Source organism: Microtus pennsylvanicus, chromosome 19 (genome assembly GCF_037038515.1).
Source record: "Microtus pennsylvanicus isolate mMicPen1 chromosome 19, mMicPen1.hap1, whole genome shotgun sequence".
In the NCBI taxonomy this organism is placed as follows: Eukaryota; Metazoa; Chordata; class Mammalia; order Rodentia; family Cricetidae; genus Microtus; species Microtus pennsylvanicus.
In genome coordinates, this window is record NC_134597.1 from 7982119 (window position 1) to 7999536 (window position 17418).

Here is a 17418-nt window from a genome sequence, read left to right on the forward strand (position 1 = left end):
ATAAATTGTATAATAGCTAAATATGGTTTTCACATATGTAGTCCCATTAACTCGGAAGACTGTGACAGGAACATCACTCGTCCTGCCTACAGAGCTTTACCCTCACTTTAATGGAAAACCAAATAAAGTCTTTAAGATACTAATGTCAATGTACCTGAAAATAAAAATGGACTTCTGTTAATGAAGGTATATTTTGACTGTCTACTATGTCTCTCCTCTCTTAAGCACCCAGGCTAGATTCTCTCTCATTGGAAAACATTTGTATACTATTGGCTTAGGAGATGCTCACACAGACATGCGCCAAGGAGAAATGCACATTATCATAAATGGCATCTGCCTGATAAAACATTATACCACTTCACAGAGAATAGCTCCCCTCCTTTTATTTTATTTAATAAAATTTTGTTATGTTCAATGGAGTTCGGTGAAGTGGAGACAGCAAGTTCCTTTTTAAATGCAAGAAAATACGGTGTCTGCTACCTTTACCTTTTATGAGTTGCCTGCCCGCCTGTATTTGGCAAGACAAATAGAATTACATACTGTGAGTGACTCAGAACAGAACTTCACTATCAATCATCCGCCTGGCTCTGCACAAATTCTGTAGGGCATTCAGGACATTTTGCTGCCTATGAATATTTTAGACAAGAAGAATCCCCGAAAGCTTCCTGATGGATTAATACAAGAAAGGAGGACGTTTTCATGTTTTATAGCTATTTGCTAAAGTACTATGGCCATTACTATACTCGAGTGAAAGGATGCCTCTTAAAACAGAAAGAAGTGGCCCTGTAGAAGAATTCTGGCTCCCTTCATCATAAGCTGATTTAAAAGTAATGATATATAATATATAAATATTGCATGCGGTCTTCTGCAGAAAATGAAATGCTGTGTGGGTGCCAATTCCTTTACACCTAGTGATAATTGTGGGGGACGGGAAAGAGGAGGAGGAGGATCTATGCCAACAATTGTTGAACAGAAGTTTGCTTATGTACCCCTTCAGTTTTCCCATTGAAATAAAATGTGAATTACTCACTTCCATGTCCTTTTATTGTGGGATTCGCGCTCATGAATAAACAGCAGATCGGTATTCTCAATAGCAGTTCGCAATTTCTTCAATGAAGCTTGCACTGTGTCTTAAAAGTAGATGAAAATTTAGAAGACACGTGAAAATAAAGTAATAAAAATCACTTGTTTTGGTAGCATTGACTTTTTTATTTAAACATAATTGTATCAATTCCAGCTCCTCCCATACCCTCAACCCCCTCACTTTTCAAGTTCCTGGCCCTCTCTTTTTTGTTATTGTTAACATGTATATGCATAAATGTATAAATACAACCTGCTGAGCAATAAATAAAACATTCGCTGCTGCCTGCATATACATGAATTCAGGGCTGACCAGTTGGTATTGGATAACTAATTAGGGGACTCCTCCTTTGTCTGACATAGCACAGACTAGAAAGACAAATGCCACATCTCTCTCATCACTGGATTTGAAATCTTCAGGTATGAATATATAACATGGAGTTACCATAAAAACCAGGAAAATGAAAAGGGACACTGGGTGGGGTGTGGTGCTAGAGAAGGGACTAGTGGGATATGAGCGACATTAAGGGGAAAGTAGAAAATGGGGTGGGGTAGGCTTTAATCGGAGACTTGGGAAAGATCAATAACATTGATATTTTAAAGTGCATCCTACAAATTTCACACTTTTAATATTTTATCTAATATTTTGTATCTTACTTTCTCACTAATATTTAAACATTTCCATGTTATATAAGCTCTTCATAAACATTTTATTGGTGACACAGATCCCATGAAAAATATCTACAAAATGTATTCAGTAATTGTCCATCATCAGATATGCAAAACATGTGATAATATTTTACTTATAAGTGTAAGTATTTCATGTTATTGTTTATACATGCTTTTCCTATTTTGGATTACCCAAACTATTTTAAAATCCTAAATTAAACATTATTTACTCTACTTAGAAATGGTGGTTGGTGCATCCAAATGGTCTTGTTAAATTTTTCTATTAATAATTGCACTATGTAAAAGCTTTATATAGAAAGAGAGACTACTAACTCAGAATTCTTTGCAATGTACCAACAACTATCCTGGGGTATGTGTAACTGTTATTTTACCTTTAAAATTAATAAAGCATATTTGAATGAGTTTAAGTGTCCTGCTAAAGTTCAGACGGTACGTCCTATGGCTGACGTTTGCCTCCTGACCTTTAACAGCAGAGTCCTTCCTCTCATCACATTATGGTGGACAGGGAGCAAAGAGACAGCTGTCGAGTTGTTCTCAGTATAAGTCCTTCTGTCTACAGCCTTCGTCAAGGACCTGCTGCTGTTTATTTTCTCTGAATTGTGAATCACTTATATTTCCTTTCAGTGCCTACGTTTCTAATCTCTAAAACCCTGATGGGAATAAGAATGTTAGAGCTACATGGACACATATGTCCCAGGCTAGCATCAAACTCTCTATATAATTGAAAATGACCTTGAACATCTGATAATCCTTCCTCCAGTCCCCAAATGCTGGGATTTTAGATAGATCCCCACTTCCAGATTATGCTGTGCTGGGGATGAATCCCAAGGCTAGACAAGCACTCTACTGAGTTAATCCTCAGCCCAATACTTAAGTTTTAAAACTAGTTCAGGACAACAAATACGTGTAGTAGTTATTAGTTTGCCAATAACTTTAGATTTCCATATACCAAATAGATAAAATCTTTAATTGGACAGAATTCTATTTTCCAATTCTTGGGTAGACAATATATATTTTGCCTTCTTTTACAAGTAAATGCAATAAAAAGTTATACCGCAGTTTATGATCTTAAAATCCAAAATTCATATTATACACCTTGACTACTCAAAAATAGTTCATCATTCAGGTGAGTTGATTACTTGTAACTCTAACAAGAAGTATACAGAAAGATGCTAGAGGGATGTTGTTCAGAGGCAAAGTGATCACCTAGCAGAATAAGATACCTGAGTTTGATCCTTAGAGTCTCAAGAAACAAAAACAAAAAAACAAGCAAGCAAAAGTGTGTATAACACAAAAAATATGTTTTATATAATTCTAATGATATCATGTATTACTTAGCCCATTGCTCATTTTAGTTGGCTTTGTTTAAGGTATTTAGCACAGTGGACTTTAAAGTTATTAGTTATGGTCTGATTACAAATTGGTTTATACTTAGAATGAACAAGAATGGGAACACTGAATAATTCTAGAAAAAGTAGAGTCCTTGTTAATAATAGAAACCAAACATGTAGGTCAAGAGAGACATCTTTTTTTCTTTTTCTTAAGAGAGACATCTTAAGTTTGAAAAATAAATGGTAATTAGTGGGAAAGTACAGGTAACAAAGAACAAGTACAAAATATATTTTGGTGTAAAGAATCAGTCAGGGTTCAAATGGGAAGCTGAGCCCACGAGTTATGGCTCACAAATTTATTAAAGAAGTCATCCTTCCGCATTGAAGGAAAGGACAATCAGCTGGAAGCTATTGGCATCTCTGCCCCTGTCTGTCACTGTATCTAACCATGGCAGCCTTCTAGAGGGATGGGTACTGCCACGGTTCTACTTACCAAAGCTGCCCCCATACCCCTTTGGGCCAATGTTCGTTGAAACTATGAAGCCTTTCTTTAGTATGGCCTTTAGTCCCAATACTGAGGCAGAGGCATATAGATATCTGAGAATTCAAGACCGGCCTTGTCTAAACACCAAGTTCTCAGCCAGCTAGGGCTACAAGTAAGACTGTACCTCAAGGAAAAGGAAGAATGATCTAATACAAATGGCTTTCTATGTGGTAGAGACATTAAAAGCCACCATGAAATTTTATATTAAATGACAAATTCGTGAGCATCACAGCTGTCCTGTGTCTTCTAAAACTACTTCTTGTTGTTTCCCGAAGGTGCTGGCTGGGGTGCAGTTCAGTGGTGTGTCTGTGAGAAAGCCAACCAGAGGCACCTTTCACACAAAAACGTGGGAGGTGAGGTGGAAATATGTAAATCAGACAGTCTAATATGTATATCTGGAAAAGAAATAATCTGATAAGAAATTATTTCTCATTGATATCATCGCCATCATTAAGCAGCCAGACTCTTTGCTTTCGGCCTATGAAAACAATGCAAAGTCTTTGCAATATATTTTTTTTCCAATTTTGTAAAGGAAAGATAAACCTGAAAAGGTCTAAAACATTAAAAAGGAAGAAAGCAGAGAAATGCCAAATGATCGCACTCCATCAACTTGAACGGGACTGATGGAATGTGAAATAAGTCCTAGGACAAAAAGCATCACGGAACATCAGGAAATGTCAAATATTATTTATTTGTTTAGCATTAGAAGGCACAGGTAGGAAAGCAGAAATAGGAAAAACATGCCTTTTAAATAAAATAAAGCATTTCTAGCACTGAAATGTGTCCTACATCCCAAAAAAAGTACTCTAAGGCCATTGTGGCTGTTCTGAAAGAAAAATGCATGTGATTTTAAGGATAATATCATCAAGGCAATTAGAAAATTTCACAATGAGGTTTACTTTAAAAATTAAATTTGAAATATATGTGATAATCCACCAATTAAATATATATGACCAAAACAAAGAAAATTTTACCTGAGTCCCTCTAATTCATTAAATAAAAACCCAACTGAAAACCAACTGTGTCTTTCTTAGGTATCCCCACTGTATTAGGTGCTAAGTACACAATGATCAATATGGCCTATGTGGCACGTGGTGTGGGAAGCCCTTCTATCTACGTGTTGTTTTTATTGGTTAATGAAAAAACCTGTTTCGACCAGCGGCCTAGCAGAATAGGGCAAGGCAGGGATTCCAAGCAGATAGAAGAGGAGAGAGTAGGCGGTGTCAGTGAGATGCCGTGTGCAGCCAGAGGAGAAAGTTGAGAACCACACCAGCTGGAACCTTGCTGGAAGGCCACGGGCCTCATGGTAAAATATAAAATAATAGAAATGGGTTAATTTAAGATATAAGAGTTAGCCAGAAATATGCTTAAGCTATTGGCCACATGGTATTGCAAATAATATAATTCGTGTGTGTTTATTGCGGGACTGAGCAGGATGGAAACCTCCGCCAGCAGTCACGGATGTAGCAATCTGTCACCTGTGTTACCACTTCCGTGTCTTATCTTTCACTTTGTGTGAGGAGGGATGGGCACAGAGGTTACTGTCATGGTGAAAAGGCAATAAGTTCTTCCCTTGGTAAAAAGATGAGAAGGTTAGATACTCAGACATCCAATCATTCTGGGACCTAGAGACAGCCGTAATTTCAGGCAGACAATACAGCACACCAGACTCTCACACTATCTGCAGAGACCCAAAGGTGAATTGTGAGTGCAGTGTCAGGGAAAATAGAAATAACAGAAGGCTGAGGTTGTAGCAGAGTTGGGTATTGGTGCTAAGGGAGCAGCTGACAAATCTAACATGTGCTAATCTGTCACCGTTTCCTCATCAGACCTCATCAACATAAGATTTGGATTTGGTCCTTGAAATTGTTTCTCCTGCATATATGTGTAGTTTGATATTTTACTCTTTACTCTTTTGGGGATGTGCCACCCAGCTGCCAAATGAACACTTGGAGGCTTATTCTTAGCTATAAATGTCAGCCTTAACTTGCCTTGTTTCTTCCCAGCTTTTATTAAATTAACCCATCTACCTTTTGCCTCTGGGCTTTTATCTTTGTCTTACTTCTGTATACCTTTCTTCTTTCTCCATGGCTTGCTGTGAGGCTGGGTGGCTGGAGCCTGATGTCCACCTCTTCTTGTTCTCTTGCTCCTTTTCTTTCTCAGTTCTCCTACTTAATCTCACTGCCTGCCAGCCCCACCTATCCTTGTTCCTGCCTTGCTACTGGCCATTCAACTCTTTATTAAACCATGAATTGTTTTAAACAGCTGAAGAATCACAGCTTCACAAAGTTAAACAAATGCAGCATAAACAACAGCAACACACCTTAACGTAATTTCCCTAACATATATGCATAGAAAATATATAATGCATATAACTGCACTTCAGCCTTGGAAATACCCAATGTCTTTTATTAAGCATTTGATTCCTTAAAGAAAACTTTGGGTGATCTCTGTTTCCTACGCACATGAATAATCAAGAATTAACATCATCACATAAAAGCATAGGTAATGGTGAACACACACAACAATCAATCCTTATTTTTGTGAGATCTCAGAAGCAGTGAAACTCCAGAATGTTCAAAGCTGAGTCTTCAGTCAGTTTTCTCTGTGAAGGGCACTGCCCTTCCAATTGTTTAGAACAAGAATTAATAGAACAGTCTTGAAGGTACCTACTTCCTTTCACACAATAGTCAATATATCCCTAAGGACTATCAATCTTGCCTCCCAAATATCGTTGCCAACACTGACTTCTCTCCAGAATCATTATCATCACCTTCTCAGTCTCCTCTTCCACAGTCACTCGGTGCACTATTGTAAGAGTAACATTCTGGGGACATACATTTTACCTTCTTTCCAAATCACTGTTGACAAGATAGTCTTTTCTTATGTTATCAGATCTTATCATTTAGCTACTTGTCATTTTCTTTTCTCTTCTTTCAAGTGTGTTTTTTTAAAAAAATTACTTTTCATTTTCTATACAAATCTTACTTCCCTCTCCCTCCCCTATCCCTCCCTCCCACTTTCTCCCTTCCTAGCACCATCCAGTGCTCAGAGGGGATAAGGCCTTTCTTGAGGAGTCAACAAGTTCTAGGACCAAGCCCCTCTCACTCATATCAAGGCTGAGCAAGGTATTTTCCTATAAAAATGGCTCCAAAAAGTCACTTCATGCACCTGGAATAGGTCCTGGTGTCACTGCCTCCCCCCAATAGGCCAAGTCACATAACTGTCACTCACATTCAGAGGGCCTAGTTTGGTCCCATAAAGCTTCTTCACCTCTTAATCCACTGGTGACTCAGGTGTGTATTGTTTAATTTCCACGTGTTTGTGGTTTTTCTGGAATTAGTGTTACCATTGAATTCTAATTTTAAGACATGGTGATCCGGTAAGATACATATGTTTATTCCATTTTTTTAATCTGTTGAGATTTGCTTTGTTACCTAGTATGTGGTCAATTTTTGAGAAGGTTCCATGAGGTGCTGAGAAGGAGGTATGTTCTTTTATGTTTGGATGGAATGTTCTATAGATGTCTGTTAAGTCCATTTGAGTCATGACATCTGTTAGTTCCCTTATTTCTGTGTTTATTTTCTGTCTGATAGACCTGTCCAGTGGTGAGAGTGGGCTGTTGAATTATTAGTGTGTGGTGTTTAATGTGTAAAAGGCCATGTAATATTTTGTGTTAGAGTGGGCTGTTGAATTATTAGTGTGTGGTGTTTAATGTGTAAAAGGCCATGTGATATTCTGTGTTAAACTTTTGCTAAGTTTGATGTTTTCTTTGACCAATGAGTATATTTCCTCTATTGTATCTTCAGTACTTGAGATTCTTCCATCTCTTGTATTATGCTGTTTATGCTTGCTACTGTGATTCCTGATCACTTTTCCATATTTTCCATTTCCAGAGTTCTCTCAGTTTGTGCCCCTGGCTTTGTCCTTCTTTCACAGAGCTCTCTGGGTTGGGCTTGCTCCCTTGGTGGTCACTCCCTCATATCTGCTCCAGTGGGGGTCACTTGATCTGGCCTGCTTCAGTAGAGGTCTCTGGCTCAGGCTATTTCCCCTTGATGGTCACTCTCTCATACCCCCTCTTACAGAGGTCACTGATTTGTGCCTGCTCTAGCAGAGGTCCCTAGCTTAGGCCCAGTCCTGCAGAGGTCTCCCTGGCTGTTCTTTTTTGGGTTGTATGAACTCTTAGAACACATAATGCTCTGAAGACTCAAGTAAGCTAATATACAAGACCAATCAAATATGTTGGTGTAGGAAAGATGGAATCCAGAGGAGAACACAAATATTAGCCTATGATTCTGCTATGAATGAATGCCATAACTACCTTGAAAGGGGTGAGAAAAATATAATCAATTAATGAAATCCAAAATATTTTCAAAGAGAATTATATGACCAAAGACAAATAAGACTTTACACTAGTGCTACAGTCTAGATAGAAAAGGTTTGTTTTAACCAGAATATGATTTACCCATTGTGAAACTAAGTGCGTCTTAGAATTGGACCAATATTTTAATATTTTATATATAGGGAAATTTTCTCAGTTGTGGGAAATGAGATGGTAGATAAAGAAAAGAGGCTACAATAAATGTTAGGGAGATGACTGTAAGAAAATATAAGGATGAGTTGATAATATTTTAGACAGAGAGGAAGATATACAGAAAATAAATCATGTGCTTACATATGTGCTAACTCTTTCTACTAAGACAGCCTAGACGTAGAGTTATCAGAGTTAGCAAACTGTCAGATTTAACAAGAAAAACTATTAAATATACAGCTAAATTTGCACCTCAGAGAAAAATTCTATTTATAAAAACATTATTCTTTGATAAATTAAAATCAATTTAAGTGAATTTTTGTTTTTGCAACACAAGTTTTATAGCTCGTCTTGGCTGTTAACTTGACTACATTAAGAATTAACTAAAACCCAAACTACTGGGAATACCTGTAAGGGACTTTACTTAATTAAATCATTAGAAGAGGAAAGGCCCATTTCTAATCTGTATTTTTGAGGTGGGAAGATCCATCTTTAATCTGGATGACACCTTCTTCTGGCAGCCTACATTAGTGACATGGAAGAATGAATTTCTCTCTCTCTCTCTCTCTCTCTCTCTCTCTCTCTCTCTCTCTCTCTCTCTCTCTCTCTCTCTCTCCTTACTCTTGTCCTCACAATTAAGTCCATTCCTTCACTGGAATTAGAGGGCCACTTTTTCAGGATTCAGGAATATACTGAGATTTCTAGCTGAGACATCCAACCTTGTGAAATGAACAATTTCTGAATTCTTGGTTTTGCCATTCAAAACCTGTAACTTGGAGGGGCTTGCTTGTTGTTGGTTTCTGTCCCACCTGATAGCCCCAGCTGTTTAGCCCCAAAGAAAATCACTCATAGGTCTCCATAAATTATAAGCTGATTGACCCATTAGCTCTAGCCTCTCACTGGCTAACTCTCACATCTTGAGTAACCCATTTTTCTGATCTATGTTAGCCATGTGGCTCAGTACGTTTTTTCAGTGGGGCAGATCACATCCTGTTGCTTACGTGGTCTGGGCAGGAGTGGGAGGAATCAACTTCCTCCTTACCAGAATTCTCCTGTTATCGTTACATCATTTCTACTTCCTGTCTGGTTTTCCTGCCTATATTTCCTGCCTGGCCAATCAGCATTTATTTATAACAAGACTGACAGAATACAGACAATTCTCCCACACCAAAAGCCAGACATTGTTGGATTAGCTGGACCACAACCCATAAGTCATTCTAATAAATCTTCTTTTGATATATAGAGACAAATTCCTTCTATAAACCCTGTTACTCTACAAAACCCTGACCAATACACATACCCAGTATCTAATAAGCTCCAGGAGCAATAACAAAAACCAACACCTAAATCTTGGCTTCTAAATATTTTTATCTATACAAAAACATCCTGGGAGAAAGAAGCTGATTATAGAACAGACACAGAAAATGTTAGAATATCCAAGATATTTTGTGGGATCAAACAATCAAGCCATTCTTATTAAATAAGTGGAGGCTTACAGAGTCAGGAGCAAGCAAGGAAAAAATGATGGGAATGCTCTGGCTCTCAGCTAGTCTGAGCTTAATGAATTGTGAGTTATATGTATTTTATCATTTTAGATTTTAAATTGACAAACTAGATCTTTTATTATTTTAAGGTTTTATTACATTTTATTTGTTGGTTGTTTGTGCACATATGCCAATAGCATGCAAGCAGGTATCACAGTACAACTTGTAACAGTCAGTTCATTTTTTCCATTCTACCTCATGTGTCCCAAGATAAACAGGCTTAGTCTAAGTTCCTTTACCTATTGACCCATCACAAAGCCTGCTAATGTGGTTTTGGTTGCTAGTTGGTTGATTTGTTAGTAAAATAGAACATAAATTTAGATTTCAATATTTCTCACCTTAATAAGAATAAAAACTGGAAACTCTGATAACATGTACTACTGGCTAGACCTCAGTAATGGGGAACCAAAGACAAAATATAAAATCCTTATAAATATTTGTCAATATCTAGAAAAACAATTGTTTATTCACAAACCTACTTCTAAGAATCTATTACAAATATAAACTAGTGAATGTACAAAGAAAAAATGAGCATAAAACTATTTCTTGAGTTTCACTTGTGAGCATAGCTCTTAATGACTGAGCTATCTCCTCAGCCCACAATGTGATATCTTACAGAACTATTTGTGATATTTGTAGAACGAAAGCAACCAAATCTTCACTAATATGGAATTAATTGAATAAACTAAAATAAATTGCCTCAATTAACAACATAATACTAATAAAAAATATTAATTACGTGTTAATAATCTAGATACTAGTGTGGAATAATACCCAAGCTAACAAAGAATAAAATAAGTTAAAGAAAGAAATGCGCATGTCAACATATGTATTATAACAAAAATGAAAACATATATCTGCATAAAATGCTAATAAAATGAAAGGAAAACAAGACATTAAAGAGAAAAAAGGCTAAGTATATCAACAGGAGAAGAAGCAGCAGCAGGAGACAGCACTAGGTACGATGTTTCAGAATGTATCTTGCTTTGTGTAAGTAATGCTGAGACTATAGAAACAGTAAATAATTACAGGAAAAAGATTTCAAAAGTGACCCTGTGAAAAGAAAAGGCAGCACCACTGAACTGATTCAGATTGTAACAACTCTTGCTGTGTAAGTGCAGTGGTCTGAGATTGATCACTCTAAGATTACTGCCGTAACTAGATGAGACAATCAGCTCCTGAAAGTTTCATCTCACCTTCACAACTGCACTGTGGCACACAAATAATAATAATAGCAACAGCAATGAAGAATTAAATGTTAAAAATAATAAACAAAAGGATACAGTTTAGCATCACAGCAGCATTGTGCCAAGAAGTCTGAGAACACAGACATTTAGTTCCACCTGCCTAATATACTATACACTAAGAGCTGAAAATATACAAAAGGAGCTACAAGTAAAACAAAAGGCTCAATTATTCTCAGCAGTTACTCTTTTGGAAGCATTGCTGGTATTATTACTCTAATTGTATTGTGAAATAAAGCAGAAGATGTATTTGTGAGAACCAGAATATTTCCAGGAATATAAAGAAAACCAAATATAAGATAAAATAGTCAAGAATAGTTTCTACATTCTTGAATTTGAGTTGAAATTATATTGTGTTGAATATTCATCTTAAAAAATTAAAAATTTAATTTTTTGTCAAATGCATGATTCAGCTTTGCACATTGAAGAGAAAACTGCATCTAATAGATAGCTAATGCCGTTTCAATTCAGTTTTCTCCAGAAAAAAAAAACAGAATATTTTGAGAAATAGAGGCATCAAGGAACAAAGCAGAATGTGAACAATATGATCATATGATTCTGGAATTTTTGTCAAGGCAAATATGCAAAATTCATCAAGGACCACTCAAAACAGATACAGAAGCCTCAAGAACCAACTAAAATTTCTCTCTAACCATGGAGGGGATAACAAGAATAACTGCAATAGACTAGAGTATCAAGCATCCTAAAATTTATGAGATTGTGATGACATAAAAAGACACATACAACTTATTTCTGACCTTAAGAAAGTAAGAGGAATGAAGCCTCCAGTTCAGTGCCAGTTTGATTTCTTTGTGTCCTATAAATCAACTATATGCTATTTTAGCAATGGGGACTTACCCTATCAGAAAAAAGCTACATTTGGCACTGGGGTTCGTTTGTTTGGTTATTTGATAGCCTATAACATCTGAGCAAGACACTAACTAGTTCATAGTGCCATAAGGTTCTATGAATTCTTCAAGGTGAGAAACATAACAGTCTTGCCCATGTGTGAACTCTGTGAGCTACAATTATGACTGGCCTGCTAAGATAAACCCAATAATGGCAAAAAAAAAAAAAATGTTACAGGGAGTAACCAACTTCTTTCTGGTTATATTTAAAGCCCACTCTACAAGACAGAATTTGTCACTAGTACTGTTAACTGGGACAAGGTCAGGGTCCTAAGAGAGAGGTTAACTACTAGTCTGTTGTGTGAATTTTAACTGATGTTAATAATAAAAACCCAGAGTCAGATATAGGGGTTAATGCTAAAGATCAGAGAAGCAATGCAGTGAACCACTAGAGAGTCGAAAAAGTGATCCTGCCCTCAGCATACCTCCTCAGACTTCAACCTAAGACTGCAACTGCACCAAACCTCAGACTGCACTGAGTTCCTATCTTCTTCAGTCTTTTTTCCTCTCTCCACCCAGCCATATTATTCCTGTCTCCATCTCCCTAGTATGGCACTTATAGGTGTGTGATCGCATGTGCTGGGATCACCTCTCTGTGAGTTCTGTTTCTCTTTTAGGCTGATTCAGTTTTGTGTAGCCCAGAGTGGCCTTAAACTAACAAAGATCCCTCTGACTCTGTCTTCAACTTCCCAGGATTAAGGGTGTGTCACCAATCCCTGGCCTCTAGTGACTTAGCTCTGCACTCTGATCTTTAGGTAAGCTTTATTTGTTAAAACATAAGCAAAATACTACTACATTTCCCCTTTTCTGCCTGAAATTAAAAAAAAAAGAATGCTATACCTAAGTTAAAAACTACATACAATAAGTACAATACCTACATACAATATACACAGGCAGTAAAAACATCAACAATGTCTAGACCATTTGCATTTGACAAGTTCAGAGAAAATAATCCATTATCTAAACTATCTTGGTGAGTCCAAAGTGTTGTACTTAATTTTCTATTCTAACTAGTGGTACCAATTCAATATTTTTGTCTCTCAACCTTATATACTTTACATTTCTTTAGTGAATTTCTTTTTTAAATCGCTTAAACAAGGTACATTCTAACTATAACTATCTGGTCTTCAACTTTCTCAGAGACCTGAGAAGGAAATAACATTAACTGAGTAAGCAGGAAGTGAGAATAAGCAACTCCTAAATTATGTGAAAAATGACAAAAACAACTGGCTTCCTAGACAGTAACCCAAAATTCCTCTGCAATGTTGGTGCAACCATCTTCAGCCTACAGGCCTAGAGTATTCGACAGACTTTTCTATGAAGCAGGAATTTGAAGGACTGTCCTGCCTTGTATTGTCAAGGTTTTGTAGTCACTCTCTTTTGTATCCTGCTTGTCCAATTAGAATAGTATACTGTCAGCAATTGAGGCAAGAGCACTTTCTTGCCCAGTGGCTTACTTTTGCAACAAAGAAAGTAAAATCCATGTGAAGCCCATTGTCTTCTCTGAAGTAGTTGGTGATGCCAGGAACAGACAGGTTTCATTGTCACAAAAAAAAGGAAACTAAATTATTAAAACATCTTAAATGCCATATTCTGTAGATCTCTGAAGTTTTTGAAGATGACCTGTCTATTAAAATAGATCTGTTCGACCTTGCAAACATACCTAATATGACTACAAGTTCCACTATAATAGCTGACTAATTACTAACCTGCATTTCCACATTATCCTAAACAGTTGGTAGTAATACTAGTTAGTTAAATGGGCAAATTAAGAAGCCCCACCCTAAACAGTTACCTTTATGCCTATAGACTAGTGCAATGTTCACTCTTCACTAAAGAAGCTTCTTCCTGCTGTAGACAGCGATTAATTCAGAGATTTACAATTCATCCATGTTCAGAGAATACGAGATTCCGGGGTGCTCAGTCCTAAATGAGACATTCATATCACACTCCTTTCCACCAAGGCTCAGTAATCATCACCAAAGAGAGGGAAGAAAGGTTGTAAAAGCCAGAGGTACAGGACAGTACTATCTGGTCATGGCAAAAATGCTGCTCACATAAACTCACAACAGCTGTGACTAAATCTGCAAAGTCCTTGCAAGACGAAGCCATGCAAAATTCCAGCATAGAAGGGAAAGTTCACAGAGTTATTGACAGCTGAAGACTGTTAAGTGATGGAGGAAGGTCATTGGTTAAAATAAAGAAACTGCTAGGCCCATTTGATAGGCCCACCCTTAGGTGGGTGGAGTAAACAGAAGGGAAGGCTGGGAGGAAGAGGAAGTGAGGTCAGACTCCGCAGCTCTGCTCTCCGGAGCAGACGTAGGAGAGACGCCATGCTACCTGCTCCAGGGAAGACGCACGCTATGAAGCTCCAACCCAGGATGGACTTAGGCTAGAATCTTCCCGATAAGCGCACCTAGGGGCGCTACACAGATGATTAGAAATGGGCTAAATTAATATGTGAGAATTAGCCTAGAAGAGGCTAGATAGAGCTAAGGGCCAAGCAGTGTTTAAATGAATACAGTGTCCGTGTAATTATTTCGGGGCATAAGCTAGCCGGGCAGGGCAGGCGGCTGGGGTGTTTGGGGACGCAGCCCTGCCGCCGCCTCATATTACTACAGATGACGCCCAGACGTGGGGCTAACTAAACCCACTTAAAAAACCTGAGAAGGCTTAAAAATAATGGAGAGAGAGTTTAACACAGATTTTTGCTGTTTGTTCGTGGCGTGCTGTAGAGAGATTTCCTGATTCGGCAACAGCGGCAGAAAAAATGCTGTGTCATTTCAAAGCGTGGCTTCCTGGGGCTGTGCCGCCAGTGCAAACTCTGGCTTTATGTTTGTATTCCCGCTTGGGATCGGAAGGAGAGTGCTCTGAGACCTTGAGGATGACTCAGAGCTCCCCGCCTACTCCTGGGCAGAAGGCAGAATCAGGCTTAGGCAGGCGGAAGAGCATGGTGGATTCCTGCTGCCATACAGAGACGTGTTTTTAGACTGCGCAGTGCTCTGCCTGTCAGATTTGGATGTTACTTGGATGAAAAGAATTTCCGTGCTGCACGCTCAGTCTCAGAATTAAAGTGCTGAGTGCCGCTCCTACCTGGTAGCCCCAAGAGGCTTCCTGACTCAGCTTCAGCTGCAAAACCCTGCAGCTCATTAAGAGGTTCTGCCACGAAACACTTAAACGGTGTTGACGAAAAGCTGAACGCATGCTTTTCGGTTTTCAGCCGTAGCAGGAAAAAAGCTGCGCCGTTTTAAAATGCCGGCTTTCTGGGCCATCCTGCCAGGCCAAACTCTGACTGTTTGAGGCAGGAGGGCCGGCTACCGAGAGAGGACTTGAGTGTTGTCTGTTGTAGCTTGCTGGCTGGCAGGGACCTTGAATGCCATAGAGGTGTGGCTATAAACATGGCTGCAGCCTGTATATCCGCCATGAGGCTGGAAAGCTAAGGAATGGACTGGATCTAGCTGGCAAAGCCACGCCTTTAGTCCTACTGAGATTGCTTGGCAAATTAAAGACTCACGTGGTCAGAAAAAGAGAGATATACAGTAAAGAGAGATTCAAAGACAGAGAAAACTTCTGAATGGTTTAAAGTGTGTTAAAAATATATGCAAGCTGAAAGTTGAAGTTCTTAAAGCAAAAAACAAAAAAAGGAAGAGAGTTGTTGTGTGTACACACCTTTAATCCCAACACTTGGGAGGCAGAGGGAGATAGACCTCTGTGACTTCAAGGTGTGGTAGCACACGCCTTTAATCCCAGTGCCTAGAAGGCAGAGACAAACAGATCTCTGTGAGTTCAAGGTGTAGTTGCAAACACCTTTAATCCCAATGCCTGGGAGGCAGAGACGGGCGGATCTCTGAGAGTTCAAAGACAGCCTAGTCTACAGGGTTATTCCAGGTCAAAGATATACACTCAAAAAGCAAAAAGTTAACCTAGAAATGTCGCAGCTTAGATTCTTAAGCGCCTAGTGATTTAAAGGCGTAAATCAAAAGTGCTCCTGTATAGTAAAAAATTGCAGATTCACAATAGGACAGATTCAGACCACTAAATGAGTCACACTGTTGGTTGAATGTACGTAGGCTTGGGAGAGAGAAGAAAAAGAATATAGAAAATAAAGTTAATGTTAAAAAAAAAAGGTAAAGTCTTTAGAGTACAGATAGTTAAGAGATTAAAAGAAATAAAGAAATATAAGCCGCATAAAGATGGAAAATTCACAGAGAGTCTGGATTATGTACATTGTGTTTTCTTTAAAATTTTTGACTGTGAAGGAGCTAAGTACAGAGAGACATTTCATTATATGGGCTGCCAACTGGAACCAGAATGGATATAAGGGTATTACGATTTCAGAATTTGGATCTAAGGATATGATACTTTGGAAAAGAGATTCTTCTTTTGTTTTCACAGAGGATGAGACTCTATGGATTTCTTCTATTCCGATTTGGTATGATGGACCACGTCCTCCTGAAGGTTTGCTGTGAACATCTTCAGAAAATTGCTTTGCTCAACTGCCAACTGAGATGAAACCTGGCACACAGGTTACACCCTAAAATCATTAACGACGCCCCCATTCAGCAGGAAGCAGTTTGGAGAGAAAAAACTGCGCCCATGTTCCCAAATATAGTTTATAAATGTTCTTTTACATTTAAAGGGGGATATGATATAGATATGAATAATTTGCATTAGTATAGATTTTGCTTTATTGATAGAGATTTACGGTCAATTTTGTTATATGTATAAATGTTTCTGATGTAACTTTTACTTGATAACTGTTTTGTTATATGTAATTTTGCTAGGTTGAAGTTAAAGCCTTTCTTTTTTGTTTAAACCGAAAAAGGGGAAATGATGGAGGAAGGTCATTGGTTAAAATAAAGAAACTGCTAGGCCCATTTGATAGGCCCACCCTTAGGTGGGTGGAGTAAACAGAAGGGAAGGCTGGGAGGAAGAGGAAGTGAGGTCAGACTCCGCAGCTCTGCTCTCCGGAGCAGACGTAGGAGAGACGCCATGCTACCTGCTCCAGGGAAGACGCACGCTATGAAGCTCCAACCCAGGATGGACTTAGGCTAGAATCTTCCCGGTAAGCGCACCTAGGGGCGCTACACAGATGATTAGAAATGGGCTAAATTAATATGTGAGAATTAGCCTAGAAGAGGCTAGATAGAGCTAAGGGCCAAGCAGTGTTTAAATGAATACAGTGTCCGTGTAATTATTTCGGGGCATAAGCTAGCCGGGCAGGGCAGGCGGCTGGGGTGTTTGGGGACGCAGCCCAGCCGCTGCTCCTTATTACTACAGTTAAGAGAGGGATAATCAGCTTTCTTTACCACACAAATTACAGCTTTGGACAAAGCTACACAATATATTATAGCTACAACAATGAATAAAAAATGGATATATATACACATATATACAGACATACACACACGTATATCCAGAAATTGAACCATCAGTTATAAATATACTCTTCAAAACTTGAAAAGTTTTACAACAAATGAATTATTACCTTGCCAAAGGCTTGTTTTTAATAGGGACAACTCTTTATTAGTCAACATAATTAATTT